This window comes from Sus scrofa, chromosome 13 (genome assembly GCF_000003025.6).
Source record: "Sus scrofa isolate TJ Tabasco breed Duroc chromosome 13, Sscrofa11.1, whole genome shotgun sequence".
Lineage (NCBI taxonomy): Eukaryota > Metazoa > Chordata > Mammalia > Artiodactyla > Suidae > Sus > Sus scrofa.
Genome location: NC_010455.5, coordinates 47,138,246 through 47,153,248, shown reverse-complemented (window position 1 = coordinate 47,153,248; position 15,003 = coordinate 47,138,246). Strand labels below are relative to the sequence as shown.

At 41.3% G+C, this 15,003-nt stretch overlaps 1 protein-coding gene across 24 annotated transcripts in view; it reads left to right on the top strand.

Moving 5' to 3' along the window:
• MAGI1 (membrane associated guanylate kinase, WW and PDZ domain containing 1) overlaps positions 1-15,003 on the top strand; it is a 671,626-nt gene that overhangs the window by 414,892 nt on the left and 241,731 nt on the right. The window contains exon 1 of one of the 24 annotated variants that reach the window (XM_021070807.1): positions 9,967-14,958. The exons of the other annotated variants lie outside the window; for them this stretch is intronic. The gene's annotated coding sequence lies outside the window, so the exon portion shown is untranslated. Of the gene's footprint in view, positions 1-9,966; positions 14,959-15,003 lie in introns of those variants that run through there. 24 annotated transcript variants of the gene reach the window in all.

Here is a 15,003-nt window from a genome sequence, read left to right as displayed (position 1 = left end):
GACTAGTAATGATAATAGCTCTTCAGGTTTTAGACTCCCACTGTGTGCTGGGTACCCTTCCCTAGTGCTTGTACATATGTAACCTCTCACTCTGGCTTCATCAAGGACACACTGCTATTAAGGATTTGAACTCAAGCTCACTGGACTCTTAAACCCTCCTCCTTTTCTATTCAATCACAAAATGCTTGTTGCCTTGTAATGCTATCCTGTCCTCACTTCTCCATCAGTTCTCAACTCTTTCTCTCCTCTTCCCTTCTACCCATCAGAACTATATTTTCCCAGGTGCCTCCAGCTGGTCTGTGGTCTGGAGACTCCTCCTCCTACTGGCCCAGCCGCTTACTTACAATACCTGACCTTTCCTTCCTTCTCCATCAAAACATATTTGTTCTACATTGGTTTCCCCCTGGCTTGTCCTCTAAGAAGCCAAAGATTGCATCAGAGAAGAAGTGAATGATTCGTATTCACTAAAGGTTCTCTGTCATACATAATACATATTTTTTTCTTTTTTCTTTCTAGGGCCTCACCTGTGGTACATGGAAGTTGCCAGGCTAGGGGTCAAGTTGGAGCTGCAGCTGTCAGCCTATACCACAGCCACAGCAATGCCGGATCCTTAACCCACTACAAGGTCAGGAATTGAACCCCCATCCTCATAAATACTAGTCACGTTCTTAATCCACTGAGCCACAATGTGAATTCCAAATACATATGTTTTAACAGATGACTTTAAATGTGATGCTGCTCACAACACCCCACTTAATGGGATGTAGCGGCAACAAAGCAGATTCGTAGGTAAGGTTGAATTCTTATGCTTTGGATTTGTTATTATACATTTTCTAGTGTGTAACACAGTGTTGTATACAAAGGAAACAGTTTAAACACCATATTGTCTGTGTATAGGGGACTTTTTCCTCTGCTTGCTATATCACTTCTCAGATGTGATTCCCTCTTCCACCAAGTATAAGCTGAAAAAGTGAGGCAGTAGTCTATGCAAGAAGTTTTGTGCCATGTTTAAAAATAATGGCACTAGAAAAACAAAAAAGCTTTTGGTTTCGATGTGATCTGGAGTTAGTGTCTGGGCTCAGAGAACCTACAAACAAATTTTCATCCACATGAATGTCTGGTGGGGCATTGAAAGATGGTAAGGGAAGCAGGATGGTTCTTCATTATTCTGATAACGCCCATCTGATAAATGCCAGGAGCATACCACTTGTTGTTTCTACAAGAATCTATTCTGTGTACTTCTTACCAAAGGAGAAGAGCATTAGTCCATCAGTGAGTTCATGAGAAGGACTTAGACATTGGCGATGGGAACTTTACCTCTTCTGCCTGCTGTTCGAATACCAGCAACATCAGAGGTGATGGGCTTTCGGGTATGGGGGACTGGAGAGGCTGGCAGGCCCTACCCTGTACCAGTGCAGGTGACCTGGGCATTCTGGGACACCATTTTCTCATTACCTGTGTTGATGTTTTTGAGGTCCCTAAGCCCCAGCTGTGATTGTGATCGTGGCACTTGACACGTTCTCTATTTAAAGGTCCTCTATATAGACCAGTCTTCTTTCTTCCCTACCCTGTTTCCCTTCCCTTTCTAACAGGACTCCTTGAGGAGCCCAGCATTCACCCTTTTCTCTTTTCAAGTTCTCATTAGGCTTTGGGCCTTTTTTATATGATTCTCTTTTCTTTGATTTTTATGATTTATATGATTCTTTTTGGGGGGGACAAGCTAAGTTGAAAAAGTGATTTTCCAACATTTGTTGAGTAGCAGCCCAGTACTCCATGCTAGGTGAGAACATAGCGAAGATTAATAATTGGCTCATTTAGCCAATAATAGGCATGCTTGAAATAGCACATTCTCTGCACATTCCCGGTAACAGCTAATTCCCCAGGGTTCTTTTTTCTTTCTGTGTCTTATTATATGTTGTTAACCCTAATTGCCATTGTATATTTGCTGTGTGGATGGAGCCATATTGGAGAAAAAAGAAAAAAAAAAAAAAAAAAAAGGAAAGAACATCTACCTACTTAAAAGCTCATTACACTGGGCTTGATTTATATGTGTCTGTTAATAGACTCATATAAACATGGTTTGGCTGATGTTCTTTATCCTAAGGTGCTCAGGGGTGTAGAACAAGAGAAAGCCATAGGAGTTTAGATTTAAGTCTAATTAGAGTTGATGTAATTACTCATCTTCTTACGAAAATACGTTAGGCCAGTCTTATTGCTTAACAGTAATATCTATCATTAATTGAATGCTTACGGTGTGTACCAGGTACTGTGATAAGTTATTTAAAAGTTTTGTCTCTTTTAACCTTTACCTAACTTGGAGAGGTATTTAGTGTTATCATCCCTGTTTGCGGAGCATGGCAGTCAAGGTGTGAGGAGCTTAGGTAAGTGACTTACTCAAGATGAGTAATTTAATACTGATGTAACTCAGGTTCAAGCCCAGTTCTAAACTCTGCTAAGAGTCTGTGCTCTTGGCTTATTTCTCTGGGTTCCATCACCTTAAAGACCATTTTTAAAATTAATGTCTTGAATTTTAAAAAGAATCTTCTCTTAATAACATATGGATTAGTCCTTGGCTGGGTGTAGGATACTAATATATCTATTTGGCAGCCATGTTAATTTATTTAATTGCTTTATAATTTTAGCTGACATTTTTCATCAAGATTTGTTGCAATTATAGAGCAATTTCCACAGTGATTTATATAGGGACATGGAAGTTTCACAGTATCCTTACTGTCTATTATTTATTTTAAGAAAAGATTTTACTCACCAAATTTTAGTAATTTTAGATATAGCAAGAATCATTTAAGTCAAGAGAATGGACTATAATATATTTTTAAAGAAAGCTTGTATCAAGTTTCTTTAATAAAAACATGCACAACTAAAACTTCTGGCTTCTCTAATGGATAATGTGCATTTATGCTAAGATCCAAGTAAGAACACTTCACCACTTATGCTCTGATGGGCTTACCTGAAATCCATATGAGTTGAGCTACACAAAATAATTCCCTTAATTTTTATAATAAGAAAATGTCACTTGTGTTAGTTCAACCACAATATGAATAAAGTAGACTTATTAACAACTCATTGACATATTTTCCTATTGCATTTAAAACTAATCAATTACACATCTCTATTTGGAGGAAATACACTTTAATGTATTTAGGGATAAAGGGCCATAGTGAATATAACTTTGAGAGGGCTACAAAACATTAAAAATGGTTAAAAATATATTCTTTATGGGGAGAGAGAAGTCAGTAGGTTAACATGTTAATAATAGGTGAATCTGGGAGTTCCCGTTGTGGCGCAGTGGTTAACGAATCCGACTAGGAACCATGAGGTTGCGGGTTCGGTCCCTGCCCTGGCTCAGTGGGTTAACGATCCGGCGTTGCCGTGAGCTGTGGTGTAGGTTGCAGCCGTGAGCTGTGGTGTAGGTTGCAGACGCGGCTCGGATCCTGCGTTGCTGTGGCTCTGGCGTAGGCCGGGGGCTACAGCTCCGATTGGACCCCTAGCCTGGGAACCTCCATATGCTGCGGAAGTGGCCCAAAGAAATAGCAAAAAGACAAAAAAAAAAAAAAAAAGTGAATCTGTATAAAGGGGAAACAGCATTCTTTGTACTATTTTATTCTTACAATTTTCTGTAAGTTTGAAATTATTTCTAAATAAAATGTTTTAAAAACAAACCCATACCCCCCTTCCCCCCCAAAAAAAATTAAAACACAACCAATATAGGTTCTGGGAAGGGAAACTATATATGAATGTTATGTTTTTGATTTCCCCCTTATTAATGTTTTTTTTGCCTAGAATTGAGATTTTGTCAATACTTTCATAGATCTTGTCAATTAGCGTGGAAGAAACTGTGTGTATATTAAAACAAAAATCTAACAGTTATGGAATACTAAGTACGTGACAAATGATTTTTATTTTTTTAATTAGGGCAGTACCTGCAGCATATGGAATTCCCAGGCTAAGTGTCGATATCAGAGCTACAGCTAACAGCCTACACCACAGCCCCAGCAACACAGGATCCAAGCCGAGTCTGTGACCTCCACCCCAGCTCACAGCAACGCTGGATCCCTGACCCACTGAGCAAGGCCAGGGTCAAACCCTCATCCTCATGGATACTAGTTGGATTCATTTCCGCTGCACCACAACGGGAACTCTCTAAATGTTTTAGTTATAGTTTCTCATTTAATCCTTATGGAAATCCTGTAAAGAAAGTAAGTACTGTTTTTCTCTTTTGCACATAAGGAAACTGAGGCTTAGTAAGGTTAATAACAAGGTTAATAACCTGTCTCGTAGTTGTGGAATACTGCTGGAACTCAGGCAGTCCACATGGATACTAAAGTTTCCACTAGTAGACACATTTTCTTTGCTCAGACTAGGTATGTGTACATCTGTGTATATAGATACTTACATACACACTGAATATATTTAGTAAATAAACTAGGGTAAATTATTTTAAATGGATCCTAATATCTGCTAATGGGATTCTAAGAGAACAATAATCATCATAATTACCTACATATATTGAACCCTTCCCATGTGCTTGGTTTTATCCTGTATTAGTATAAATAACTCATTTACTCCTCACACTGGTCCTGAATGTATATTATTCTCCACATTCAAGGAAATTGAGGAACAAAAAGGTTAAATAACTTGCCCAAGATGTCACAGCAAATAAGTGGTAGAGCTGTGTTGTCTTGTTCTAGAAATTTCACTCTTAGCCAGTGTCTCATTGCCTACTATTTATAGCTTTAGAGAACATTGAAAAAAAAAAAAGGAAAAAGAATCAGTAATTAAGCATATTTCTTTTTTAGAGAAGGGGAGGAGATATCTTTTGTTGTTCTTTCTAAGATAATTGCGTCTTGGATCTCATCAAGGCCACCATATTCTACAACTCCAGGGGGCCCTATTCAATGTGTAATCTATGTGAATGGTGCCTTCGTGGCAGGCAGCACCCTGATTGTCTGGCTTTCTGCAGCGGCTGAGTTCCAGTAGGAGATATTCAGCTCGCCTGAAAGACAGAACCAAATTACCATTCACTTGGGAGTGCATGTCTCAGTCATGGTGAAATTGAACCTTCCTCCAGTGAGGATAATGGCTACCGGCTACACCAGAATCCTAATCCAATCCAATTCCAAGATCTTTCCATTCCTAATACAGCTCCGTAAAAGTTTGAGACAATACTAAAATTGGATCTTTGGGGGTAGGAACTTGTATTTTTTTCATTTATCCTTCTTTCAGTCAGTTGATCCATCTACTCACCCAGCCACTCTCCATGAAGTCCATCTATCTGTCCATTCAACAAACAGCTATTGAAAACCACTGTGAGCAGATACAGTGATAGAGGTACACTCAGGGGTAAACTTTCTTGCTCTCAGGGAGTGCGTAGTACAGTGGGCAACCACCATACCAAACAAGAGGCAGCTCTGAGAGAGGAAGATAAATCCCACGGTAGTGCAAGCCCAGGACTATATGACGTACAAGGACAGGCACCAAGCTCAGTCTTGAGACCAGTGAATCGGTGTGACCAGGAAGTGAAATAAATATCAACGGATAGGGGAAAGGAGGAGCAGCAGGAGGATCAGGAAGTGTCTCCCCATGTGATTGTAGTGACTCTGTTTAACATCTCTAGGCTTAATTCCTCTTTAAAAAGGAGTTTGTTTATTAGGAGTATAATAGGCTCATTAAGCAACCTAATCTCCCAGGCCCAGTCCCAAGATAATGTAGTCCTTGGGGCTGGTGATTTCTCCTAAGGATCCCTTAAGGATAGACCATTTATTGAGTCTCCTGAAATATCTAAAAAACAACAAGAAAAACCAGTGCTACAGCAAAAGATAGGACATGGTTTTAATGTTTGCATATAATTAATGCTTTTTTTTTTTTTTTTGGTCTTTTTTTTTCTTTTTTTTTTTTTTGCCATTTCTTGGGCCGCTCCCACGGCATATGGAGGTTCCCAGGCTAGGGGTCTAATCGGAGCTGTAGCTGCCAGCCTACGCCAGGGCTACAGCAACGAGGGATCCGAGCAATGTCTGCGACCTACACCACAGCTCACGGCAACGCCGGATCGTTAACCCACTGAGCAGGACAGGGACCGAACCCGCAACCTCATGGTTCCTAGTCGGATTCGTTAACCACTGTGCCACGACGGAACTCCCAATTAATGCTTTTAACATACATATAGCAATGCGGTATAATTGGGCTGTTCACTAATTGCAAGATATGTAAAACATGAACTCAAGGCAGTCCGGTCCAGTAATAGACTCCCAAGTTCAAATACTTTTCATTCCTTTTAATGTATCTTTATAACTGTAGACATAACTTTATTTGATGGTAACAAAAGTCTAAATTTAAGACTTTTGAAAAATAGACCTTCTTGCCCCTTCCCCTTCTTGGCACCCTTAGTAGATTTGAGATGCTATGGGATGACTCTCTGGACCAAGGCTTAAGGCTTGGCTGTGTCAGATCCATGTTCAGTTGCTTGTTAATGGAAGAAGCAAAAGTAGGGTATGTGACAGTGATTCAAGGGACCATCTACACAAGCAAGATGACCTGACCAGAATCCCAGCTGTAATAGGGCACAGCCTTCTCACACTCCTGTCATCAGAAGGAAAACTATTCCTTGGACCATTTCTTCTGAGGCTGCCATGTTTCCAGGAGGGACTTCTCTCCTCTCCTGACCAGCCTTTTAGAAGTGAAGCCATACTATTATCTTAAGTGCTTTGCTTTGAAAAGGGAGACTGATTTTGGTTATACTGGAAATGAAGTAATTTTCAAGGTTAGCACTCTTGAAAGGTTTATTACTTTGGCTTTCTAATTGTAGTTGCTGTACATAAATGAACTTGACATTTTTCTCCTTTCCCATCTCATAGGATCATTACAAGCAGACCTTACAGAATTGTCAAGAGTTACAACTTCCGTGTTCTTAGTTTTCATCATCACTTGGTTTGAGGGATGCACTTACCTTATTTCTGTCTCTAAATGATTTTGTATAGTCTCATCATCACATAGTGATTGGAGGGCAGGGGCAGGAAGCCTCACATTGATTTCAGTGGAATTTTGGGAAAAAATGTTGCCTGGGTTGTAGATAAAGAATATATGTCTGATATGACTTGAAAAGGAGACATCATATAAAACCATCAGAGGAACTGATATTTGGCCTGAGTTCTGATAGTTTGGTGCATGAATATAGCTGAGTATGGGAGTCTACAGGTTTTTGCACCAGTGGATAGAAGTTTGCAGCTAATATAGGTTCTATTGAATTTAAAGTTTGCTGCTCAGTGTAGTCCTCCCATTGGCCGCCTGCTTCATTATGCTGGAATCAGACACCCCAGGCAAATTCACTGCCATCTGGGATCCTTTGGGGAAATTTTGTACCTTCTCATTGTAGATATGGCTTGTTTACAAACTGAGAAGCAAATTGTCAGATACAACTAAGTAAAATATAGCATCTTTTAAGAATACAGAGCAGTTAAAAAAATAACTTGATATAATACTTGCTTTTTTTTTAATTTATGTTGTTTCCTTTAGGGGTCTTGCTTGTCATGGCACGTCAGCTTTCTTTCTCCTATTCTCTCTTCGTTTCTCCCTCCTACTCTCCATCCCTCCCTTTGTTTCCTCTTTTCCTCTCTTTCTTTCCTTTTCTTCCACCACACATAATAAGTTGCATAAATCTCAGGTGCATGGCTTGTTAAATTTTTATCCATATGTGCACAGGTAACACCCACACACGTCCATGTAACTGTTACCGGGATCAATATATAGAACACTTCTTTTTTTTTTTTTTTTTTTTTTGGCTGCACTAGCGCATGTGGAAGTTCTTGGGTCAGGGATCAAACCCATGCCACAGCAATTACCCCAGCTGTTGCAGTGACAACACCTGATCATTAACCTGCTGTGCTACAAGGGAACTCCTACCTGTTCTTCAGTTTCATATAAATGGAATCATATGGTATGTACTATTTTGTTCTAACTGCTTTTGTGAACATGACTTCTGTGAAATTCACCCATATTGTTTGCACGTCATAGCAGTTTGATTGTTGTTATTGTTGGTATGTAGTTTGGCATTGTAGGAATGGACCACCATCTTTAACCATTCTTCTGTTGATTTAAGCTGTCTCCAGTTTTTAGCTCCTGCTGGGAACATTCTTATGTAAGTGGATGTAGGTACTGACTTCCCACCTAGGAGCAGGGTTATTGGATTACAGTGAGGGTGTGTATAGGCAAAAACAACTCAGCTGCAACAGGTACTGCCAGTTTCCAAAATGACTGTATCAATCTGTACTAGCAGCAGAGTCAGGACTTAAAACCCAGCGTGAGAGTTTCAGTTGCTCCTCATCCTTCACCAACACTTGCATTTGTTAGTCTTTCTGACTTTTGGTCATCGTGCCTGGTGGATGTCCAGTGGTCTCTCATTGTGATTTGAATTAGCATTTTTCTGATGTAGAATGATATTAAACATCCTTTCAAATATTATTGTCTGTAGACCTTCTTTTTTTTATTTTTATTTTTTGCTTTTTAGGGCCACACCCGCAGCATATGGAGGTTCCCAGGCTAGGGGTCCATTGGAGCTACAGCTGCTGGCCTGCGCCACAGCAATGCAGCGTCTGAGTTGAGTCTGCAATCTACACCACAGCTCACAGCATCGCCAAATCCTTAACCCACTGAGCAAGGCCAGGGATCAAACCTGCAACCTCATAGTTCCTAGCTGGATTCTTTTCTGCTGTGCCACAATGGGAACTCCTGTAGAATTCTTTTGTGACATACCTATTGAAATATTTTCCCATTTTTCTTTTTATTTGGGTAGTTGGTCTTTTTCTGCTGATTCAGAGAGAGAGAGCTGGGTTTTAAGTCCTGACTCTGCTGCTTATTAGCTGTGCTTGGACAGCTTGCCTCCCTTTTCTGTGCATCGTCTATGGGATGGGGCCAATAATACATGTTCTATAGGTTGTGGTGAGGATGACCTGAAGAGGTATATGTTAATTAGTAGCTGTGGTTTCTAGGCACTGGGAAGCCATGGATAAATAGTGTCTAAAGTGTGGGGAAAAAAAAGGCTATTCTGATATCAGATGAATGGGCCATTAACATATTCTAATACCTTTCTTTCTCTTTCCCAATGTGATCTTCTTCTTTTTTTCAAATACTTGTAGTACAAAAGGAAAGACAGTGGCCACATGCCTAATACACAGTAGGCCAAAGTGATTGATCTCTTACAAAGGAACACTAGAAGTAGAATCTTTTCTCCTAAGAATTTTGTGCTTACAACTGGGGCAAATGAGAAGCAGAAGAGAGTTTCCAAAAAGGAAAGAATAAGATAAAATGCAGATGTGGGACCCAATTAAAGAAATGTGCCCCCCCGGGTAGTGGTGGGGAGCGTGTCTTTTATTTTCTCTTCTTCCTTGTCAGCTAGTTTCTTGAGACTTGATTTCTTCATTTGCAATACCTCCCTTAAAGGGTTGCCTGGAGGCTTAGCATAGTCTTGGTCTCTTGTGAGCACTTCACATCTGGAGGGTGCTGGGATGATCATGGTCATGGTGATAGAGCTAGTGATGGGGCTTCTGGGGATAGTTTTGAAGATGCTCGATGGACCACTTCTGTTAAAAGACTTGTTGCCAGCCCAGTTGAGAAGTTGCTTCTGGGCAGAGGCAATAGTGTCTCGGGGCAGTGTGACCTACAGTGGGAGGTGGGAAGACCAGAAAGGGGTAAAGAATCCCCTGCTTTGGGAGGAACTAGCGTAGGATGCCCCTTTGACACCAGATTCATGTACGCTGGAGATGACCTAGGCATCTCAAACCATATTACTGTGATAGATTATATATTTTTAAAATATATAGAAATCAGAAGGGGAAACATATCATACTGGCACAGATAGTTATTGAAAAATGCCTTAAACACCCATAACATCAGGCCAAACAGATATAAAGGATGCTCAGAAAAAAAAAAAAAAAAAAAAAAAAAAAAAAAAAAAAAAAAAAAAAAAAAAAAAAAAATGCTTAAACACCCATATCAGCATTGACCAGAACTGGTTTCAAGGGAACTGCTTGGAGAAGCAGGCTCCTTCAGCTTTCAGGAGACTAAGAGGCCCATTACTTCCCTGAGGTTTCCTAATATATAAAATCAGGACCATAATATTGTCGCAATAGAAGAATTACATTGACACAATGCATGAAAAGCACCAAGAGAGGCCTTGGCAGGTTATAGGTGCTCAAAATGCAGAAATAGATCCATGTTCTGATGAGTAGCCATGTATACTCTATTTCCATGACAACTGTTTAGCAAGCAGCAAGGAGTGATGCAGAGGAGGAGGGGGGGATCTTTCAACCTAACCACACTGATGCACAGTAGAACTTGCTTGATCTCTTCTCTGAGTTGGGGATGGAAATGGCCTTTCTTGCAGTTTGGTATCTGTAATTCTTCTCCTACAATGCTTGATGTTAATTAGAGAAATTACAGATAAGTCTGCCATATAACTAACCCACCACCGAGGCCAAGCTGGACCACTTATAATTTACTGACCTAAGGCTCACTGCTGGGCACATTCGAATGGTGCCTACTGTAAACTTACTCATTCCTTCCTCTTCATTAACTCTGAGAGCTGCTGAAATCTCTTTAGCATGCTCTAAAGGTAGGATAGGCACCCTGGACAGGTCTGGTTGGCCTCCAAAGGCTTGTTTTTCTTTTATTGCTGACTCTTGGGCTTTCAGCACCAAGTCTTCATGTATCTCTAAGAAGATAAGAATTCCCTGCAATGGTGCATGGCCCCCAAGAAGCACAGTATCAATCTGTATTTCATGCCCTCTTTACGTATTCATTCAGAATTTATTCAGAAGCTCATTTGGCTGGTATGTGATTGTGGTAAAAAGTTGTAACATGCACAGGGTACCTATATTGTTGGGAGTCCTAACCTGTGTCCTGAGGCCAGCAAGAGTCAAAAGACACAAAGGTGATACTGGTGTCAACATGCATTACACAGTTTTAAGGAGGGAGGGAGGTGGTCTTGTAAAACAGATCATTTGTGGAGAGATCTGGTCATACAAACATAGTCAATTTTGACAACATCCATTGTGCAATAAAAGTCTGAACTTCCTGGAACTTTCATCTTTGACAATGCCATTGAAGGGTCATTCTTTTCTCAGTAGCTATCTTAAATTTCATATTTGCATTGCATGAGCCATTTTCAGGGGAAATAGCCTAGCCGGCAGCTTGCTTTTCCTGCATTTCCTTGGCAAACCTGTAAAAAAAACTTATTTGAGTCCCATCCAAGAAGATGGTCAGCTTTCATGACCTGAAGAGTAGTAATGTTAGACTTGTGACACTTTAAGGTAAATGTTCCATGTCTGCCCTATTTCTACTTCTTATTGAAATTTACAGTCATAGAAACTCTGTGGCAATTCATAGGAAATTCCCATTTGCTGTTTGATTCCCCTATTGGCTAACAAAATCCAGAGAATTGTCAGTGCAGTTGTTTCTTCATAAAAGGGTGTCTTCTTTACACTTTTGTGGCAATTCAAGTTAAAATCCAGCTGGAAAAATACCATCTCAAGCTGATATACGTATATATTTAATGGTGGAAACCAAAGGTTATTATAATGAAAATACCCATCTCTTTGGGTTGATAAATACTCGAAGCTAAGTAATATGCCATTTGTCTTTGACTTATGAAAGTCATTCTCTTCCATGCGGTACATATATACAGTGGAATGCTACTCAGCCATAAAAAAGAATGAAATAATGCCATTTGCAGCAACATGGATGCAACTAGAGATTATCACACTAAGTGAAGTAAGTCAGAAACTATGATATCACCTAGTTTTCATAACAATCCTGTGTGGCAGGAACTCTTTATTCCCATTTCACCGATAAGAAAGTGGAAGTGTAGCAAGGTGGAGTCTCTTACCCAATGATTATACCAAGAGAGAGCCAGAGGTAGGTTCTGACCCCAGTTAGTCTGGCCCCAAGTGCCACTCTAGTAACTACTGCATTCTCTTACCTCCCAAGTGGTCACTTTCCTACAACATTTAATTGGTTTGATTCCTAATCATTTCTGTAATTCCTTTGAACACAATCAGTGAAGGAAATTCTTGGCCCTTTCAGTTGTTTGTTAAAAACTGTAGTAAAGAAGTATCTGCATTTCATTGCCACTCCCTGTGCCCTCAAGACCGGGCATAGTTTGACCTTAAGTCAGGTACCCAGGAGGGAAGGCTGGCCCAGGACCTTTTGTTTTTAATTTGGGGTGTGTGACAAAAGAGAATTCAAAGGAAATGCAATTAAGCACCTCTCCTGGTTTATGCTTGAGGCCACACAAGCTCAGAAACCCTCCGTTTTGGAGATCAAGTGTGTACTTGATAAAAAACCAAGTAGATTTTCATGGAATCTTTGCCTTGTGCTTCATTTATACATAGAGAAACCTGGCCTTTGGGGACTCTGATTGAAAATAATTTGTTACTGTTAGGGATATTTCCAAACCAAATGAGGGCTATTTTTCGCTCTCTGGTGAAGATTGGAAAGCTACATCCTTGAATACTTATTGAATAAAAGTTCCCTTCTTTCTTTCATAAAGAGAATAGCTTTTGTATTTTTGTTCCCATTGGTGCAGTCTCCAAGCAGCTTCCTTGCAAAAGAGCAATTTAATTTGTAGTGCACAATCATTTTCTTGTGGAAAACTAATAACACACAAATTCCATTTTTCAGCATTAGGGTATAGCTAAAGACTTTTGAAAGTTTTATGCAGAATCTTGTCTCTTTTTGTTTTTTCTTGATGATGATGGAGACGGGAAATGATGTAAATGTTCACATGTATTATGTACATGGTTGATAAGGAAACCATCCCCTTAAGTTTTTTTGAAAATCAAAAATGTAAGCTAATACTTTATATTCAGCTTATAAGGCCTTTCCATCTTCCTAAAGTAGATGTGAAACAAGAATGAAGCAGCCCAAACTGTTTTTCTTCCAAGGCATCTTGTTCACTTTTTCTGACAGGTTGAGTGACATTCAGGATGCTGGTGTCTGCCTTTTGCTAAGCCCTGCAAGCTGTTCCAGTTTGCACGTGTCCACAGAAGTAGAGGATTGGCAGCTTTGACTTTTGGGGGGACATTTTACATGAAGTCATAATAACAATGCTAGGCAACATTTAGTAAGCTCCCTTTACATGTGGTCGACTGCGCCAGGCACCTGGTATATGTTATCCTCACAAGGAGATAGTTTCTATACCTTTCACATGTGAAGAAGCAGATGCAGTCCTCACAAGTAAATTATGCAGTCCCCCCAGTACAAATGTAGAGAAATGGGGCTAGAACCCACTTGACTTCAGAGTCCAGAGTCGAGTCTTTTGATGGTCATAACTGACCAGAAGGACAAGGAGTTTTAGAAATGGAGTCCCTCCACATCCTGGTTCATTCAGGGAACAGATATCAAGATGTATGTGCACACATCAACTGTTTACTGAATAGCAAATATTGAAGGAACACACATTGTTTTCTCCTCTGCTGTGAAATCCAGCTGACACTGCATCTGAGGGCAAGATCTCAGTTACCTTGCAATTTGAAAGGCTCTGCTGCCCCATCACCTTTTCCTCCTTCATCCTGCTTTACCATCCTATGACATCTGGTCCTCCACCCATATTGAATCTAGGTTCTGCATGGTCCTTGTCCTCCCTAACCCCCAGGAAGAGAAATGTCCCTTGCTTCCTCCCTCCCTCCCTTTTCTTATTTTCATGTCATTTGCCCCTCTGAACATTCCTCCTGCCTCCTTATCTCCCCCAGGCTGAAATGAGTAATGAATTCTTGGAGGATGGTTGCCCCAGGCTCTCTAACACCTGGATTAGGAAAAAGGCTGAGGACTGACTCCCCACCTTTGACAGTCTGTGGGAGTTCTCACCTTATAAGGAAGGGCGTCAGCAGTTCCCAGGACTGACCATTTGACAACAGAGAAAAAACCTCTTTAGAACCAGAGGTCTTTCAGTAAAGTTTTCTCCTTGAAGAGGGTGGGAGATAGGGGAGGGAATGCCTCATCCAAAACAGAATAGAGATAATACTATCCATGAGGCTCCTACAGATTCTTTTAGAGTACATGCAAATGACATAGAGATAAGCAGTAAAGAAACAGCTTGATTCTGAACCTCTGTCTACCCTTAATTCTTGAAGTGGCTGTTCCTTGAAAGTAGATTTCACAAATTAATATTCTAAGCAGCTCCATGCACCTTTCTAACTCACAGGAAAACTATTATTTCAAACATCAGAGTTACTATCTTTGAAATTCCCTCCAGAGTTGGGGAAGAGGCAGAAGGGCAAAAGTGGGTCCCACCTAAAAGCTCCTAGAAGTCCTCTACCCCTCCTCTTGGGAGTCTGGGTTACACCCCTAACAGAAAATCACCACCTTCCCTGCCTCCACCCACGCATCGGCCCAGCCTCCTGCCTCTTGCAAATGGAGCAGCCCCATTTCCCGCCTTTCCTCGGCCGGGGGCTTCCCCAGGACCTAGCGGGCGGGCTCGGGGGACCTGACATGCCTGGCAGGAGAGGTGGTGACCGCCTCGCTCCACTCCCGCCCGCTCCGCAGGTGCGGCCCTAATCCCCCTGGCCTAGATATCCGGCAGCCTCTAGGAACCCGGGCTCTGTGATGTAATGCTCTTTTTTCACACTCCCGGCTTAAATACAGATGGAAATTGTTGTCATGTGTTAGAAATGTCGCCAGTAATATAAAAGGCGCAAGCTTGGGCATCTTCTCTCCCTTCTCGCGCCGTCAGCTGCTCCTGCCGCCAGCGCCTCCTTCCCTCGCAAAACCTCTCGGTGGTCAGGTGGCCGAGGGGCCCCCAGCTCGCCTAGGAAGGGGTTCGGATCCCACCCCCCCGCAACCCCCGCCTCTCTTTCCAGCCGCTGCAGAGCCGAGGACCAGCGTGGTGGGAGGCTGTCTCAGGCTCACAAAGGGAAGGATTAAGCTTGGCGATTGGGCTGGGGTTTGCAGGCAAGTACAAGTGGTCCATGATCGTCCCCTCTCCGCCCCCGCCGC